The sequence below is a fragment of the Cyrtonyx montezumae genome, unplaced genomic scaffold (assembly GCF_038088225.1).
Source record: "Cyrtonyx montezumae isolate F1298 unplaced genomic scaffold, pur_monq_1.0 scaffold_36, whole genome shotgun sequence".
Classification (NCBI taxonomy): Eukaryota; Metazoa; Chordata; class Aves; order Galliformes; family Odontophoridae; genus Cyrtonyx; species Cyrtonyx montezumae.
The window spans coordinates 6,037,649-6,057,660 of NW_027072041.1; the positions used below are offsets into that span (position 1 = coordinate 6,037,649).

At 38.1% G+C, this 20,012-nt stretch overlaps 1 protein-coding gene across 2 annotated transcripts in view; it reads right to left on the reverse strand.

The window, feature by feature from the left end:
- LOC136054394 (guanine nucleotide-binding protein G(q) subunit alpha) overlaps positions 1 to 20,012 on the reverse strand; it is a 112,383-nt gene that overhangs the window by 25,433 nt on the left and 66,938 nt on the right. The window lies entirely within an intron of this gene.

The following is a 20,012-nucleotide window of genomic DNA, read 5'->3' on the forward strand; positions in this document are numbered from 1 at the left end:
ATTATTTTTTATTTGGAAAGTTCATAGATCTCAACACACATCAGCACATTTTGTACTTTTTATGTTACCAGACTCTGTCAAAAAGAGTACCTGCCACTCCTCTACTAGTTGAACAACTCATTAGCAGCTCAATATAAGATGATTGGATAACACAAATAGAAAAAAAAAAAAAAAAAGGGGGTGAAAATGCAAAATATTTAACAAGGAATATTTTACCAAAATCTGTATTCATGTGAATAGTTATGGTGCAGGAAGGACTATAAATAAGAGTATTGAGTAAATAATACATGAGTAATGATAAAGTACATTTGAACCAAGACAAAGAGCAGTAGGTAGAGCATTATGACAGAAGATGAATTAACAAATGTGGGCCTTTATTTCGGAGTATGTTTACTCCGAAGTATTATTACTTAGAATGTAAGAAGTGTTTGAAACAAAAATTTTACTAAATTAAGCAAATTCTAAAGGAATTTTTCAATGTTGATTTTTCAGGGCATATAAAATACCTGCTTTTTAAATAATAATCTGTTAGCCAGCTTGACTGATTCAGACTCTGAAACAGCCCTAGAGATCAAAGAGGAGGGAAGGAATTCGTCTTTCATGGAAATTCAGTGTAAAATGTTCTTCATGTTACCACATGCATAACAAAACTTACTATTAAGTAAAGCAAACTATGATCACACTATAATACAGAGTTTCTTTTTTAAGAAGAAAAAGTATCCTCTAAAACTGGGCTTTGCCAGTAGGAAATAGCCTCTGATAAAAACACCACAATCCTAAATACTGTTAAAATTTATTTAAGCGATATGGAGACAAAGCAGAAAGATTTCTAAGTTGTGCAGGAAGATTTATGCACACAATTCCATACTTGCACATATTCATAAGTATATAAAGGGACATATACATAAAAACACATACAAACACTGAGACAAAAGCTTAATCAAATAATCTGAAGGATGCAAAATTATTTCCATTATAATATAAGTGAGGGTATACTGTAAGGATCATTCTATTTAGTTGAAATAAATAAATTTACCCTCTGTTTATGTAGAGGATAAAATGTTAACCTACAACTCCCACTCTAAACAGTTCAGGAGAATGATGCTTCTGATTACTAATTAAACCCAATACATAGAACTATTACTTATTCAGAAGGAAGTAAAAACCCTCCAGTTCACTGTGGAAAAAGTATGTCTTACGGCAAACTTCTTTTTTAAGATAAGCCAATCTCAAAAGATCTAACAAAAAGTATTTTCTTCTGTATCATACCCTCACATTCTCAAACAGGACAAATTGTGGAGCATCTCTACTTTCTCAGAGCAAATAACAGGAAATGGTATTCTACTAGCACAGAACAATGTTTTTGTGCACCGGGATTTATAAATTTCTTGTATCTTATCAAGCCCAGTTACATATTCTGCACCCTTTGGCCTTTGTATGCTTCCAAAAGAACAATGCCCCAAATATTTGCTCACTGACTGACAGACTGATAGAACACCATATTCTTATATTGATTCTTTTTTTATATGCTTGAGCTTTGAAATTATAGCCAAGTGCTATCAAAATGCTAACAGAGATGAAATACTGACTCAGTATTCAGTTACTGATCTTTAGCTTTCACTGGAAATTTCTTGTAACAGATTTTTTTTCTTAAAGGTGCTCAAGTACCCAACACCAGTGCAAGAGAAAATCATCATTACTTTAGTCATTTATCTACTTGGGCTTACTACTGCAGTAGTCCAAGACACTGCATTCCTTAATTATTGGTTCTGTGCATTCTACCATTCAACTAATACAACTCTGGACCACAGTTAAATCTTATGAAATAAACTATGCTATATGCCAGTAATTAATCACAGAATTGTAGGGGTTGGAAAGGACCTCTAGAGCTCATCTAGTCCAGCACCCCTGCCAAAGCAGCTCCCTAGCCCAGATTGCACAGGTAGGCGTCCAGGCGGGTCTTGAACATCTCCAGAGAAGGAGACTCCACCACCTCTCTGTGCAGATGTGCCACTGCTCTGTCACCTGAACTGCGAAGAAGTTCCCATGCACATTTGTGCAGAACTTCCTATGGGTCAGTTTGTGGCCATTTCCCCTCATCCTATCACCACACACTGCAGAGAATAGTGCAGCCTTGTAACTTTACCTCCCGCTCCTTAGATATTTATAGACATGGAAAAGAACCCCTCTTGAGTCTTCTTTTCTCAAGTCTAAACAGACCCAGGTCTCTCAGCCTTTCCTCTTAAGGAGGTGTTCCACATTCTTTATAATCTTTGTAGTCCTCCGCTGGAGTCTTTGAAGGAGATCCCAGTCTTTTTTGTATTGGGGAGCCTAGAACTGGACACACTACTCCAGGTGAGGTCTCATCAGGGCAGAGAAGAGGTGGTGGAGGATCACCTCTATTGACCTGCTGGCCATGCTCTTTTTAATGCCCCCAGGGTGCCACTGACCTTCATGGCCACCAGGGCACACTGCTGGCTCATGGCCAACCTACCATTACCAGGACACCCAGGCCCCTCTCCTCAAAGCTCTTCTCCAGGTCATCCCCAACCTGGACCGGTGCATGTGGTTATAGGTGCAAGACTCTACACACGCTCTTGTTAAATCTCATCTGGTTCCTCTCTGCCCAGCTCTGCAGCCTGTCCAGGTCTCGCTGAATGGCAGCACAGCCTTCTGTCACATCAGCCATTCCTCCCAGCTTTGTATCAGCAAACTTGCTGAGTGTGGACCCTGTCCCCTCATCATGGACACTGATGAAGATGTTGAACTGGACTGGACCTTTCTGAGGAACACTGTTAAGTACAGGCCTCCAACTGGGCTCTGCACCGCCAATCACAACCCTCTGAGCTCTGCCAGTTAGCCAATTCTCAACCCACTGCACTGTCCATTCATCTATTCCACACTTCCTCTGCTTTGTTAATTTAGCTTTTCAAGATGATAAATACTTCCCCAATAGTAGTGCTTCTGCTTCCTTTTGGTTGGCTTGAATAGACTAATGAGAGCTTGTACTCCACTACTGTACAGCTCTCCATAACAGTGCTATTTCTTTTAAAAAAGTAGAATCACAGAGTATCCTCAGTTGAAAGAGACTCATAGGGATCACTGAGTCCAGCTCTTGGCCCCACATAGCACCACCTAAAAATCAGACTAGGGGAGAGGCAGGTTGGACATTAAGAAAAACTTCTCCAAAACTGCAGAGGGAATTGGAACAGGCTTCCCAGGGAGGTGATAGAGTCATTGACCCCGAAGATGTTCAAGGCACATTTAGGTGTTGTACTGAGGAACACAGGGGAAATTTTGGTGATAGGTGGATGGTCAGACTGGATGACCTTGTAAGTATTTTCCAACCTTGGAGATTCTATGACTCCATGATCATCCTTATCCAGTTCCTGCAAGTATAAACTTTATATAGTTACCTCTAATTTTCGCTATACCCCAAAATTTCTTTTGAGAGTGGAGGGAAGTCAATCTGTTTCTATTTAGAAAATTCATCTTCAAAGATTTCTCTCTTTTGGGACATCAGTAATAATTATCAAATCATTAACAAAATGATCAAAACAAATAAACTCACTCCAGACAAAACTGAAGGATTCTGAAGTTCTGAAGTATCATCAAATTAAAATTGGGAATTAACTTATAATTACAAGTTCAATTGTAATGTTCTACATGCAAAATGTAGATGGTACATCTACTTTTCTAATACACTACTGACATGTGGCTTTCAACTATGAGAGTATTTGTAGCAATTTCCATATCATTTGCCACAGATCTTACACTCATTCAGTTGTTTTTAATGAATTACATTTTACCTAGATTTAAATGTTTCTTCATTGATTTCTACAAGTATTTAATAAATGATCAGTGAAGAAGAAAACAGAAAATTTTCTGGAGTATCATCAGATTCCAAAGCCAGGAAACGTATAAAAATAGTTCTTTTCTTCTTCATCATCAGTCCTCTCAGAAAATTACTGACAGAGTTAAAACTAACTGTGATCCTGAATAACATTACATTTTGTTTGTCTGTGAGGGCTGTGATGCTTCCTAGGGACTAATTGGGCCACCCAATTGATATGTTCTGGTGCTCTCTCTGAATGTAGAATGGCCATTTGGAACTTTACAAGAATGACTGCAACTAGGGTTTCAGTAAGCTTGGAAAAAGGCTCAGTTCTTTATTTTCCTTTTGATAAAATGCCATCAATTTTTTCAAAGTAGCACTCCAACCTATGAGTGATTTAAATAACAGAGGACAGGCAGAAATGCATTCTAGTTCGAAAGAAATTCCTCTGGGATCTTAAGTCTGCAAGAGAAAGCAGTATACTTGAGATACAGTAGTCAATATTGTTTTATATTAATAGTCTCTGCAGACTAGTTGATATCAAGATGTTCATTTAAAGGATTATCTCCATGGGAAAGAAATCTTAGCATATGTTTTCTGTTTTGTAGAACAATTTCATAAATCCATCAGAGTCTGCCATTTTAAATGTTTGGCCGTCAGTAATTAATGGATAAAACACAGAGATGTTAGGTTTGGATGCTAAAGTTTACACTGATTGGGTAATTAATGGCATGTGACCAGATCCAAGAAGATCAAGAGCTCAATCAAAGTTGTTACAAAGCTACCACCACAATCATGTGTTTGTTGAACAAAACAGCTACTGATAATCCAGTTTAAAAACAGAAATGAGTACTTATATCAGTTTAACAGAAGTCATGAGTTATGACTCATGAACCTGATGACTTGTCATCTATAAGTGTGGCTCATACAAATACCCCCTCTTCCCTTACAGGATCGTATAGCAAAGCATGCTGCTCTGAAGATTTTCCTGTAAACTTTCAGATATTTCAAGCAAGTATAACATTCACTAAGAGTAATAGCACTATGTTATTTCACTCCCTTGAAAACTGTACAGGAGTGGGATATGTTCCTTACCATGACAGAAAATGGGAATGGTTATCAGTCAGATTCCTAGGTAGGAAAGCATACTTACATAGTATTAACAAAAATAATCGGGAAGTGGACTGTAAAGAGAACACTGCTTCCTTTAAGCAACTCCAGAGCACAGAAGTAGGCTAAACAGGGAAGAGGTTTCATGATGTGCTAAACTAAAGAACTGTATAGAAATTAATACAGTGTGCTATGAAAGGCCCTAAAAGGCTCAGTACAACCTTAAACATCCTTCGATTACTAAAGAATGTTAATAGGGTATAAAAATGCCTAAGTAAGAATTTTTTCATGTTTCACATTCTGATCTTAGAAAATTAAAAATAGTATTAGCTTACTGAAAAATAATTCCCCAGACACTAAGCATAATCTGAAAAATCCAGTTTGGATTTGTTACTGGTTCTTTTCTGTAAAAAGATTGAGATAATGTATCCTGACTCATGGGCACTACAGTAAAGCAGAATTCAAACAAAATATCCTATGACTTATGTTGCAAAATAAACTAATTCAAAATGCATCATTAAACTCTAGCTGTAATAAATTTAAATATCAAAGCACTGCAGTAATGAAAGAAAGTCATCCGTATGCATATGAGGCTTATTTATTTGTTTTTACTATGGTTAGAGAGGCCTTAAGAAGAAGTGCAATAAATCAGAACTTTATTTGTACACTGCAATCAGAGCTCTGATTTTTCTTGCTTTTTTTGTTTACATTAGAAGCTACATCAGAGATGGAAGACAAACATTATGCCACTACTACAGGATTCCAACCAGAAAATCCGAGGAAGATTTTATCTAGAATTGTATCACAATTTCTACATATACAATAGTAAGCCCTTTGGAAACTAATATTTTAAAAGACATACTTCGCAGCTTTGTTGACCTTATCTGGACAAACTCCAGAGCCTCGATCTCTTTCTTGCAGTGAGAAGCCCGAAACTGAACACAGTACTCAAGGTGTGGCCTCACCAGCACTGAGGGACAATCACTTCTCTGTTCCTGCTGGTAACACTATTTCTGATCCAAGCCAGGATGCCACTGGCTTTTTTGGCCACTTGGGCACACTGATGGCTCATGCTGAGCTGTGCATTGACCAATACCCCCAAGCCCACTTCCTCTATGCAGTCCTCCAGGCACTCTGCCCCAAGCCTGTAGTGTCTCCAGGGGTTGTTGTGGCCAAAATGCAGGACTCAGCTTGGTCTTGTTCAACCTCATCCCATTGGCTTCAGCCCAGCAACCCAGCCTGTCCAGATCTCTCTGTAGAGTCTTCCTACCCCTATGCAGATGGACTCTTCCTCCCAGCGTGGTGTCATCTGCAAACTTATTGAGGGTGCGCTCAAAGCCCTTGTCCAGGTCATCGATAAAGATCAATCAAAGAGGACAGGCCCCAATACCGATTTGTGGGGAACACCACTTGTGGCTGGTCACCAGCTATATTTAACTCCACTCACCACCACTCTCTGGGCCTGACCCTCCAGCCAGATCCTTACCCAGCCAACAGTGTACCTGCTCAAGTCAGAGGCTGCCAGCTTATGCAGGAAAATACAGTGAGACAGTATCAAAGGCTTTGCTGAAGCCTGGGTAGACTACATCAACAGCCTTTCCCTCATCCACCGGGTGGGTCATTAGATCATAGAAGGAGATCAAGGTTGGTCAAGCAGGACCTGCCCTTCATGAACCCACTCTGGCTAGGCCTGATCTCCCAGCTGCCCCACACGTGCAGCGTGATCTCAATCAAGATGATCTGTTACATAACCTTTCCTGGTACTAATGTCAGGCTAATAGGCCTGTCATTCCCTGGATCCTCCTTACAACCCTTCTTGTAGATGGAAGTCACTTTGCCAAGCCTCCATTCTTTTAAGATCTCAGCAGTCAACCAGGAACATCGGTAGATGATGGAAAGCAGCTCAGCTATCACCTCCACCAGTTCCTTTCCTCAGCACTCTTGAATGGATCTCATGTGGCCTCATGGACTTGTGGCAGTCCAGTTGGAATAGCAGGTCTCCATTTCCTCCTGAGTCTTGACAAATAACACTTTGCCACAGTTATCCTACTAGTATCTCTTAAAACTTCTGATGCATTTTCTATAAGCAAAAGGTTTTATAAGCAACAAAACCATTTCTTATTTATTATTCTAATGCCATTATGCTGGAGAGTAAAATGTTATGTCACAACCTGGTAACTAGTTTATCCTGTGTGAATTACTAACAGAAATTCAGATGAGTTAGAAAATTTAATATGCAGAATCATGGAATCACCAAGGTTGAAAAATACCTCCAAGATCATCCAGTCTGACTATCCCCTTATCAACAGTATTTCCCACTAAACCATGTCCACACTAAATGTTTCTCAAACACCTCCCACATCGGTGACTCAACCACCACTCTGGGCAGCCCGTTCCAGAGCCTGACCACTCTTTTGGAAAAGTTTTCCTAACATCCAGCCTGAATCGCTCTTAGCACAACTTAAGGTCATTTCCTCTATATTGTTTTCTCTTACGAAAAATGAGATGCTCTCCTGTAAGGTAGTACATATCCTCTGTTTTTGGAAAGGAAAGGTATTGGAGGATATAACTACAGAATTACATTGCACTGTGTAAAAGTAATGTCTGAGGAGCCCAAAGCTCGAACACAGAGACTAATTCCACTAATGCAAATCACATTATGGGACAACAAAACAGCATAATAATTTTTCCGCTTATTGTCCAGCTGTCATATTTTATGTATAAACACCTGGTTACCTGCCTATCACTGTTCAGCTTTGACTAGCAAATAAAACCAAAGTAAATATACCAATAAGCACAGGTGTTTTCTTCTATCAAAGTGTAAGTGAAATCTCAAATTGCTGAAATGAAACCCATTCTGACTGAGAATAATTTACAGTGACATTTCACCACAGATAAGCAGAAGACTAGCATGCAAGCAGAATTCTAGTCCATAACACAACATGAAATATCATCAGTGTAGTGCCAGCATACTAGAACGCACAGTAATGTTAACTTACTCTGTATGACAGACATAATTTCTAGAAATCCAGGAATCTCTGCCTAAGCAGGAAAACTTGTAAACTAGACTTTATAATCATCTAGCACCCCAGCTGAAATTTTTACACATTTGACCTGAAATGGCACAGTTAACTACTCATTTTCTGATATGCCAATTAAAAATCCATCATTTTTGCTCTGATGATTCCAGAAAAAGTAGAAAACTTCCCTCCAGGGGAGGTGTTCCATCCCTAGCATTATTTGTATGGTCATCCTCTGGATGTGCTCCAGCATGTCCTTGTCTCTTCTGTACCAAGGACTCCACATGTGGATGCAGTACTACAGGTAAGGCTTCTCCAACGCAGAGTAGAGGGGCAGGATCACCACCTTGACCTGCTGGCCATGCTTGTTCAGATGCATGCCAGGATACAGCTGGCCCTCTGTGCTACAAGGGTACAATGCTGGCTCATGTCCTACCTCCAAGTCCTTCTTGGCAGCACTGTGCTATCCTTTACCGCAGTGACAATCTCCTGCATCTCCCAATTAAAATAAATACATAAGTTTCCTAAGTAAGTAATTGAAAATATTAATCAAGAATCTCTTACTGAAGTTTAGAAAAAACTGAATTGCAGCCATCTGAGTTCTGAGCTTGCTTATCTGAACAAAGAACTAAATCCAGACCCCCTGGACATAGTTACCAGCAACCAAAACCCTCATAATTATAACTGACAATGCCTGTGTGGGTACAGTTTTTTTCTGCTCTGTGTAAAGACAGCATGATCAAAAATTACTTCCAAAAACACCTAAGTATGCAGTCACATTTTCAGAAAAAAAACCCCAAATCCATGATGTAGACAGTCTCTTTCTGAGGAATACTTTTTAGATCTTTGCATTCATATCATACATTAACTACAGACATATTTATGATAAATGTATGTAAGCACAAATGCTACTGTTTCTCGAACCAGCTAAACCAGTTTATACATATACACGATAAATGGTAACTAAATGGACTGTTTCTTAGTGTTAGAGCAGCTAACATTTCAGGTAAGTGTTAAACTACTGCATAAAGCTTACACGAGTAAATAAGGTGACAGAGGGGAGAAGACAGTTAGTCACAACTGAAGCTAGAAAACTCAAGTAACATGTCCCATTACGTTTAGCTGGACTAAACTGGGGCAGGGTTAGAATTGCTTTCAACAACACTGAACAGAGATCAGTGCCAATCCCAGAGTCAGGGATGTGTTTTCTTGTCCACCATCATGCACAGTTCAACAACATGGAACTGACAAGCTATTAATCAGGAAACAGTAGTTGACCACATGGTAATAAACAAACTAAAACTGCTCACTCACAGCCTTTCCTGAGAAGTATCTCCCATACACTTTGCCCACAGATAAAGAATAAATAAAAAATTAATGGATAAGAAAATCATGAAAGTTTATAAGTAAGTAAATTCAACTGCCAGTCTCTCTAAAATGACTCTGCAAGGATCCAGGATAAATAACTGTAATTTTAAACTAATGTGTTCCCTACAAGAGCTTGATAGCAGTCTTCAGGACTTACTACGTGTGTTTGAAGAGTGGTGGTTAATAATACAACAAAAAGTATAATACTTCTCTGCAGCAACAGTTTTCCATGTGTGGCAGCTGGATCTATGGAAGAATAAGTTATACAAAATTGATCATACAGAAATTTTCATTCAACTTTCAAGTAAAATATCTGGCTGTATTTCATAACCCTGTAATAGTTCACTACCTCTATCAATCACCACAGTACAAGAGTAAACACATAAAAAAATAAAATAACAATGCAGATCTATGTGAATTCTTACTTTAAAAGTATATGCATGCACAGAACTCTTGCTTGAGCTTTACTCCTGTGCAAAGCCGGAATGAACTTTGTATAATGCATACTCTTAAGGATCAGAATAAAAACTTTGCTTGGCTTCGTGCATTTGGGTAGTTAGAAGTGAAAGAAATAATAGAAACTACGGTCATTTGTTTCAGGCAGTACAGAAATTCATTGATCTCCTTTAATTGCTTACATGAAAGACCTGTGTAAGTTTCACTGTCTGATATTTAGGGGAAAAGTAGGTTCATTTTGTTTGTTAGTTTTTTTCACAAAAAAACAAGTTTTCATCCTTGTCTTTTAACTCATAAGAGTAACACTTTTTTACTTTAAAGTATTTACATTAAAAGTAATCTACAGAATTATACTGTATAAATTTCCAGTTTCACATATATAATTTCTGATTTTTATAAAGTACTACCGCCAAGAAAAACAGGTCACCTCAGTATTTTTAAGCCATACTTTTATTTTTAAAGGAAAAGAGTGCCCTCTGCTGACTAATACATAACGAAGAACACAATAATTTCAAAGGTATTTCTAGAAGTATCGGAAGATTGGGAGGGTCCCTTTTAAAATAATAACTAATCCCAACAGAAATGTTCCTCCCAAAAAATTGCAACAAACGTAAGTGGTTGCAACTGCGTGTTCTTCAACTAGGAAGACTGTCTTTCTAAACAACTAACTTAATTTCTTGGACACAAAATTTTGAAAAATGCATTTCAGACTTACACTAGATATAATGTTGCTTTGCACGCCCAGGATCACTTATTAATCTCTTTATGTCTACAGCAAAGAACTGGCAAAACTGCAGAAAGGGGCAACATTTAAACTCAGATGAAAAGCTGCTCTTTTGAATAGGGTCACACAGGAATGAATTTTTCCCCAAGCTGTTAAAGATAGCAACCCAACATTATTTTCTCCAGAGAAACCACAGACATATTATAACCTTGTGATGAGTAACTATTTGAAACATGCCGTGAGGGAGAATAAAATGGAAAAAAAAAAAAAAAAAAAAAAAAAAGAAGAAGAAAAAAAAGAAAAAAAGAAAAAAAGAGGTTTTGTGCCATGTGTGACCTAAAAAAGTGATAGCTTCTTTATAAAGTAGGTATAATCTTTTCATTCCTAGAAACATACCATATTTCTACTGGCTCTAATCAGATGCCAAGAAGAGTTTATTTAAAGAAGGACAGCAAAGCACTGCTGACACTCCTCTTTAAAGGCTTCAGGAAAAATATCAGTCTCCTCAAACATAGTGCCAACTTCAACCATTAGGAAGGAGGATGAAAGGCAAATAAAAACACAACACTCCCTCAGAGAAATCATAGAAACAAATTTTGTACATATCAAGAGTTTGAAAAGCTTCTTTCTTTGTTATCTGGTATGTATGAAATTGACACACTTTGACAATATAATATGTATTTCAATATGATTAATTCTGTTTACTATTTAATTAGTATTGACAGAGAGAGGTCACAACAGTTCTTTCAACAGTCATTTGGGACAGCTCATCTGCAAAAGCATAAATGGATAATCTTCCCAAGTCATTGACCAAAACAGGACATGGCCCTTCTAACTGTACGTCTGATAGCTAAATGAGGGGGAATAGTTTTTTTTTGTCTCTTTTGTTTGTACCAGGTTTTTAGTAACCTAAATGGCTTATAGAAGTCCATGGCCCATGTTTTCAGTTAGAGTTAAACATACATGAAGGAAAACAAAAGCTAGTTATTTTTCCTACAAATTAAGTTGTATCTTAAAGATGCCTTTGATAACCGAGTGAGAAGGGCAGCAAAGCAACAACAGTCTACCAAGAAAAAATAAACTGTACTGTTTTTATTAGTGCAGTAAAGCTTCTGCACTTAATCCTGCCGTGCTCTGGAATGACAAAGTCAAAATCCATATCACATACAGCTGTATCACATACATGACATATCACATCAAACCCTCTGGGGACAAAAGGTTAGATGTAGTCATAAATGCTTCAGATGTAGCCCCTCTAATTCTTTCAGGAATGCCTGAAGCAGATTCCTGAATAAATTTATAAATTTATTCAGTTAATATAAATTTATCAAGTTAATTTAGGGAAGCTACTGGTATAGCAGGCTGTTTGTGCTACATCTTGCTACCCAGAAAAGAAGAGCGTATTCAAAGGCGTTATCTACCATATTCCTGTGTACTATCAGACATAGACAACTACTTAAGAAATCAGCACACAGCCCACACAGTCACTTTAGAACTGGAATTACACTATTAATGCAAATTACTATAGTAATACTGAGCTAGACAGTTAACAGACATAACTGGTCTGCAATTAGTCTGTAAAACTGAAGATAGCATTAATTTCCCCTATGAAACAAGAAAGGATGATGCTGAAAAAGACAGCAAAGCACCACTGTTCTGATCCAGAATCAGTTGAGGTTATTATCATTCCCATTCTACTCAGTGGGCTTGTATCCCTCTCTAAATATGAAAGTGGCTGTAGTGCTTTCTTTTGGACAAATAACTATATACTTCAATTCAGGCCTAAGATTAATAACAAATTCTTCTAACAGTGAATAATATTTAGCTTCATTCAATCATTAGAGTACTTTGATTTCATGAAATTGCACTATCCACAGAAAAAACTCTGTATCAGAAATACTACATATGTTTGTAGATAGACTTGGCCATAACTATCAAGCTAAACAAAGGAAAGCCAGAAGGGAGGAATTAGAAGCTTAATGCTGCAAACCAACGTGTTTCTTCTGAAATGTTCTCTCTAATTTCTGCAAGAAGCACAGCAACTACACAGTCACACACAGTGACTGCTGCCCTACAGATTGGATGTCCCATTGGTAAGCACCTGGCATTCCCTCTATCTAGGTATGCTACCACTGCAGTCCTTAAACAATCTGGAATCTGGAATCAAATATACAGATAATGAATAACAGAATCAGAGAATATCCGGAGCTGGAAAAGACTCACAAAGGATCATCAAATATAATTCCTATAATGACACAGGACCACCAAAAAACAAGCCCTATGTAAGGGAGCTCTGCCTTAATGGTCCTTGAACTCCAGCAGCTCAGGGCTGTGACCACTGCCCTGTGCATGCTGTTCCATGCCCACCACCCTCTCTGGTGCAGACCCTGTCCCTAACCCGCAGCTGCCCCTCCCCTGACACAGCTCCATGCCGTTCCCTCGGGTCTGGTCACTGTCACACAGAGCAGAGCTCAGTGCTGCCCTCTGCTCCCTGGGAGGAGCAACAGCCGCCATGAGACCACCCCTCAGCCTGCCCTGCTCTGGGCTGAACAGACCCAGGGAACTCCGCTCACCCTTTGACCATCTTGTTATCTAGACCCTTCACCATCCTTGTAGCCCTGTAACAGCTTTATGTCCTTATACTGTGACCCCACAGCTGCACTGAGTGCTGGAGGTGAGGCTGCACAGTGCAGAGAGGACAACTCCTCCCCTCACCTGCTGCCAGTGCTGGGCCTGGTGCACCACTGGTATGGTTGGCCCTCATCTTCCACTTGCAGTCAACAAAAGATCCCTTTCTGCAGGGTTGCTCTCCACCCTCTTGTCCCTCACTCTATATGCAGGGATGTCTGATCCCAGGTGCAGACTCTGTGGCGCTTGCTGTTGATAAACTTCATGCAGTTTATGACTGCCCAGCCCTTAATTTAAGATATCTCTGCTGGACCTCTCTACCCTGGAGGGAGTCAACAGTTCCACCTAATTTAGTATCATCTGCAAACTTAATTAGTATGCAATTTGAGTTCAGCATTCAGACCATTTAAGAAAACACTGAAGAGAACTGGCCCTCAAATGGAGCCCTGGAAACCTCACTAGAGATTGGTTGCCAGCTTCATGTAACCCCATTAAAGAGCAACCTGTCACCCAACTGTCTATCCATCATATTATATACTTGTCTAGCTGTATGCTGGACATTTGTTTCCAGAATGATACTCTGAGAAATAGTATTTAAAATTTTGCTGAATACCAAAATGATTACATCTACTAACTTCCTAAGCCAATTAAGAGAGAACTACTGTAGGACAAGACACTCAATCAGCACTAATTATTACTTGGAAATGTTATTAATGTTTTTTGATCAAAACACAATCATATTGATTCAAAGGTCAGCATAATAACATAGTACTTTCTCCTTTACAGAAATATTCTCAATTGCTATCTCTGTCAAGCTGTCACAACCTAACCAGAATTCAATGGCAGTGGGCTTAAAGTAGCTTCACTTCATTGGTGTCATGCTGGTGAATTAACTTTCAGCACATAACAAAGTAAGAAAATCTCCAAATGCCACTTCCATTTTCAAAACTCTACTTTTCACAGTACAGAAATCTTCCTCAGTCAGTCAGGTTCTGTGAATAAAATCCCAGTAGTTCACCACCAGGAGAAGTATTAAACTCAAGGTAAGTGTTTGATTGTTTGGAACTTTAAAACACACTTGACCTTCTTCATCTCTACCACTGACAGGTCTAATGACAATGTCTTCAGTGTAGTACTAGTATCTCCACAGCAAGAAAGAACAAGAGAAAGGAGAGAAGGAATGAATAACAAAATAATTATCTCACTTTTCAAGTGTTCATCAACCTCATTTTCTTTCCATGGAAATACACATCAAAATAGCTCCTGAAATCTGTACTAAATGAACAATACAAAAGTTGCTATTCCTGTGTGAATCAGATAAATTACACAGATTCCATAAGGGTCTTAAATCTGGAAGTTGCATTCTTTTCCTTGACTTGTCTTGTTATTAAACCACACTGGAAAGCTAACTACTGGACATATTTTGCAAATGATGATAAATAGTTCAAAAGGCTGTGCTGCCTAATTACAACCTTCATAAGCTGAAAAATGCCCAGCAATCCTCTAAGGATTACAATGAATTCAGTGTCCTTAATGTACATAAAATCTACTTTTATTAATACAAATACAGCTATTCAGTCCATTTTCCTGTTGCTTGTGTCACAGAAAATATGATGGCTACAAGGAGAAAGAGATGGGAAAGGAAAGGACAACTATGAAAGTCTCCGTGGGCACTGCTGTCTCCTACTTTCCCGAAAGAATAATTAGAAAAGGAAACATGCATGGTTGAAACAGGGGAATTACTGAAAACATTCCTACACCAGTATTTCAGAAGTATATTTGAGCTGATGTGGCTATTCTAGTTGCCTTACTATTACCCACAGATAATAGATAGCTTCACTTCTAATTCTACACATTCAAGTGATTATCAGCAGCACCAGCATCAACACAGAAACTTGATCACTAAGCCTTAAAGCTCATAAGGGTTCCTATTTCCCCAAAGAACTGAAGAAAGATGTTTTAGGTAGCCTTCTTCTCTTTATCTAGTGGCTTTGCCTATATACATGCTGGCCCTTCCTCCAAACATTAGTGAATTAAGATGTTAGAAAAGCAACAAGCAGAAAAAAAACCTCTGGGAGAATGAAAATTACTCATCCAAGTGTCATAGTGGCAGCTTGCCATGAACTTGCAAGCCGTAATGTAGAAGACATCTGCCTATCATAAGCTGCTTAAAAATGGAAGAGATTGCTTAATGGTTTCTCTGCAACAACAAAAGAAGATATGCATGCCTAAACACTCTCCACTTATGTATTAAATTGTGAATTGCTTTTGCAGAAAGTGAGTACTGAATTTCACTGTGGGCTACCTTCAGCAATCACTGTTGTCTGAGTCAGGCTACAAATGAAAAGCTGCAACTGAAGAACATGGTAAATTTAGAACCGCAGGAAAGAAACCAGAAAGCAGTCTGACATATGAAAAGCTGATTTATGAATGAGAAAAAATCTTTTTCTCATTCTTACTTTCATTGTCCTTAGATTGATGTTCTAAGCAGTCTTCCTTAGAAAAGGGAAAAAGAAAGGCTGACACTAACAATAGTATAAAAACTACATCACAGTTTCCATCTTCAAACTGTATAATGCATACTGCACACATTAAATCTTTTTATATTTAACAAACAGATTTGCTAAGATTTAAATAAAAAATACAAAGCTGCTTGCCAGAAAGCTTATGAACATTTCATTCAGCTGATCCTCAAGACATAAGCACTATCAATTTGTTTACATAGTCACATGCTATAGTCATCCCTAGATACATGACTAAGTGAGAAAAAAACAATTCAGTATGACTTGAAATTAATTTCAGAAAGTTTTTTAAATAGAATTAATATAGGAAGGTATTTTTCTAAAAGAAAATTCAGATTACATATGTTCCGAACATTTTTACATTACATATGGTACAGTAAGTAAAAATTCACTATGTTCAAGCTCCAGTATTACAGATTGTTCTGTACATTTAAAACAAATGGATCATTTTGCATTCATACAAATCTTAACTTTTCATTTTCAGGAGTCACAGATCACAGAAATCATTTGTCCCAGGCCACATTTATCTGAATGAGATGTGCTATTTTTTTTGGTACTATCTTTATCATCATCAGCAACATCAATATTGTAGCAGTGACACTGGAAGGGAAAGCAAGAGTTCAGGAAGTACTGAAAACAGAGGAAGAGAATGGACATAAAGAGAAGAGTGTGAGTAAGCACTGAGAATAAATGCCAAGCAGAGCACATATGCTTCACTGCTTTTTAAATGGTGTAACTGGAAATATTTCAGAACTCTCGGTGCAAATGAAAACCTAGAACTATATTATAAAACACTGAATACTGAACACTGTGCTGATGAAAATCCAAGATAATTATGGACTACGTCATGTCTCAAAATGTGTACTACACAACTGTGAAAGGGCTAAAACAAAATAAGCTCCAGTGACTTAAATCAGGACTTAAAACTGTACTTAACTGAATCATGAGAAATATGCACATTTTCAGTCTTAAGAGTACTGAAAGAGGAAGAAGAGACAAGCAAAAACCTTCCACACAAGAAGTGCTTTCCTTGGTATCACACAGTAACAGTGAAAGGATATTCTACTTCTATGTAGAATCCATTATTTCACTATTCTGATTAACATGAAAAAAAACATGTCTTTCTGTTAAATATATGAACTAATGTTAGAACAGATCACCTTTTCTATATCACAATTAACACTGACATTACTATCTAAGCTAACATGGCTGCTACTCAGCAAAAAGAGCTAGACACAAAAAATTACCAAGAAAACACATGCTATTGTGCTAATGCAATGATAGGCTGCTGGAGGTTGACAGCCTTTCAGCTACTTCGGAGCCAGACAAAAAATCGTCTAAGTCAGAAGATTAAATAGACAAAACCAAACTCAAAAGCTACAGAGAAAACAAACAAAAAAAACAGTCCACCAACAAAACATCCATTAACCCATTCATGCATTTTTCAATACTGAATCTTTATCAGTATCACAGAATCACAGAATTGTAGGGGTTGAAAAGGACCTCCACAGAGATAATCGAGTCTAACCCCTTTGGAGCTCCCCAGCCCAGGTTGCACAGGTAGGAGTCCAGGTGGGTCTTGAATGTCTCTAGAGAAGGAGAGTCCACCACCTCTCTGGGCAGACTGTGCCAGTGCTCCATTATCCTCATTTGTGAAGAAGTTCCCATGCACATTTGTATGGAGCTTCCTATGGGTCAGTTTGTTTCCCCTCGTCCTATTATCACACAGTCTAAGACGAGTCCATCCTCGTCCCTTTGCCTTCCACTCTTTAAACTTAGAGATGTGGATCAGATTCCCTCTAAGTCTTCTTTTCTCAAGGCTGAATATACCCAGGTCTCTCAGCCTTACCACACCCTTTATCAGCTTGGTAGCCCTCCACTGGACTTGTTCCAGAGATCCCAGACTTTTTTTGTACCGGGGAGCCCAGAACTGGACATGGTACTCCAGATGAGGCCTACCAGGGCAGAGTAATAGGGGAGGATCACCTCCCTCAATCTCTATCATTCATATTTTTCACCCATACCATGCTTCTGTTATTTCTGTCCTCATGACAACCTTCCGTTAGCCTCTGATGCTTTCTTTACTGTTATCTCACATTAAGCACTTAGTACTTACATAGATATTTTTAACTTTTTTATTTGCTGGAGGCCTTGTGCATAAATTCATAAATTTGACAACTCCCTTCACAAAGACTTCACTTGTTATTGCACTGCAAGACTATGCTCTTTCACCTTCTGTTGAAACACAGTTCAAGAGCCAGACATGTAAGCCTTGATTTCCCTTTGAGACATTAAACTGTTCTGAGTTCTTTCAGAAAGCTTGGAAGACATCTAGAATCTAGATTTTCTGATTATCACATTATTCTGTTGGAGGGAAGGAAGAGGAGGAAGGAGGGAAGGAAGGAAAAGACAAAGTTTATTTGGAGTAACTACTTTTGTTTCTGGGCATAAGAAATAAAGATCCAAACTGAGATCATTCTTTGGCAATATAGGAGATTTTACTGTCACACAAACTTTGCTGAATTCCAAACCTGCATGTGTTTATCATATAGTTCTTGAGGAACAGGTTAGAATTAACTATTCTGAGCTTCTCTGTAGCATACTGTATATAGTGCTTTATATCAAAACTAAAAATAATCAGTTAACAGCTACACTTGCTGCAATTATATTCACAGATTAGTTTTGAAACCCTGTGGGTTTCAGTGTCTGTAACAGCTCAGAGTAGTGTCTCCCTCTGTAATAAGGAAAGGCATTCCTGAATTACACACATGTAACTCACTGAAATGAAAGACACTATATATAGCTTGCTACTTGACAGAAACTATATGGTTTTAGGTTGTTTATGGAATTACTTTTTTATTTTTCCTTTTTTTTTTTTTTTCACTTCTGTGCAGAGTTTCATGAACATTGAGAAGTACAGTACCAGTTTCAGTTTGAGAATAAATTAAGTGGTTCCTGTTTTTTTTTTTTTCAATTATTAAATAATCTGTGTTATACCACATTTTAGGTGCCATTCACTATCAAAACCAATGGCTTCTTCATATGTAAATTCGTAACGCTGAAAGGACTTAATTAATGTAAGGTACGCATGCTGACTCAGTAGATAGCCCTTCACTCAGACCATCCCAATTCGTTTTGGAAACTACGTTTCCTCTCTAAGGTTAAATAAATAAACAAAGCCAAACAAGAAGTATTCAAACCTAGACTCAGCTTATACCTCCCTATGCCACCCCAACCTTTATTTTCTAGCCTTGCCCTAGTTTGAACCCTGACTGTGAGGCATTTGAGATTTTAACAGATGACAAGTGTTTAAAGACATTGCTAGTTACCACCTTTTACAATTCCGTGTTCCAGGAATAGAAGACTGGAAAAGCCATTTAGGTGATTTATGTCCTCTAGGGAATCAGGTGAACTACTGCAATTTTCAAGGTACTAGATTTACTTCTGAAGTACATCAGAATAAATGTTCCTGAGTTTGTAACTAAATTAGGTCATTAAGTTAACACACACTGGACTACATATACTCTTGAGTCAATTTCACCGCAAAGGTAATCAACCAGAGGGGAAGCTGCAGGTAGGCTCTTTGCCAGTGGATCTGGCCAATAGCTCCAAGCACCTTAAACTCATTTTGTTGTGTAAAATAATGGGAGGAGTGGGCAACCAGGAACATTTGGTGAATTGCATGCCTGTGCTGCTGTGTCCTCTGCAACAGCTCTTGCCAACCCAGTGACAAGAGAGAAAGAAAGATGCAAAAATGGCTATGGAACATTCATAAGTCAAACTCCAAGAAAATTTTTGAAGAGATTATTGTTATGTCACTACTGTTACTTCATCTCTAAACAAACAAAGATTATACATTTTTTAAATTTCAAAAATCTAAGTATATAAGATTTGGAAAGTTGAAAATCTCAGTGGAGGTTTATTAAGTTTGCTGTATTAAAAGATCACACCGTAACTTAAAACTCACTATTCAGTACATGTCTTAAGAACTCTGTGTCTATCTTCCTGCTCTTCTTTATCAAAGGAAATGAAGTCAAAGTGTTCCAAGTATTTACTAGGATCTCTCAGGAAATCCTGCAACTGAAACAGATCCTTCCCCTGTATATGCTACCAATACTGGTTATGGAATGTCATACAACAACAAAAGAGGGACATTAAGTGACGTGCGGCAACCATTTGGTAGAATTTAGTATTTAGATTTGACCAAGTATGTGTCAAGTCTAACTACAGCTGAAACCCATCTCTGTAACATAGACACTGCACTAAACTCACATTTCTTATTTTGTTTCTTATCATTTTTTGAGTCCTGACTAAATCACAGAATCACAGAATGGTTTAGTCTGAAAGGA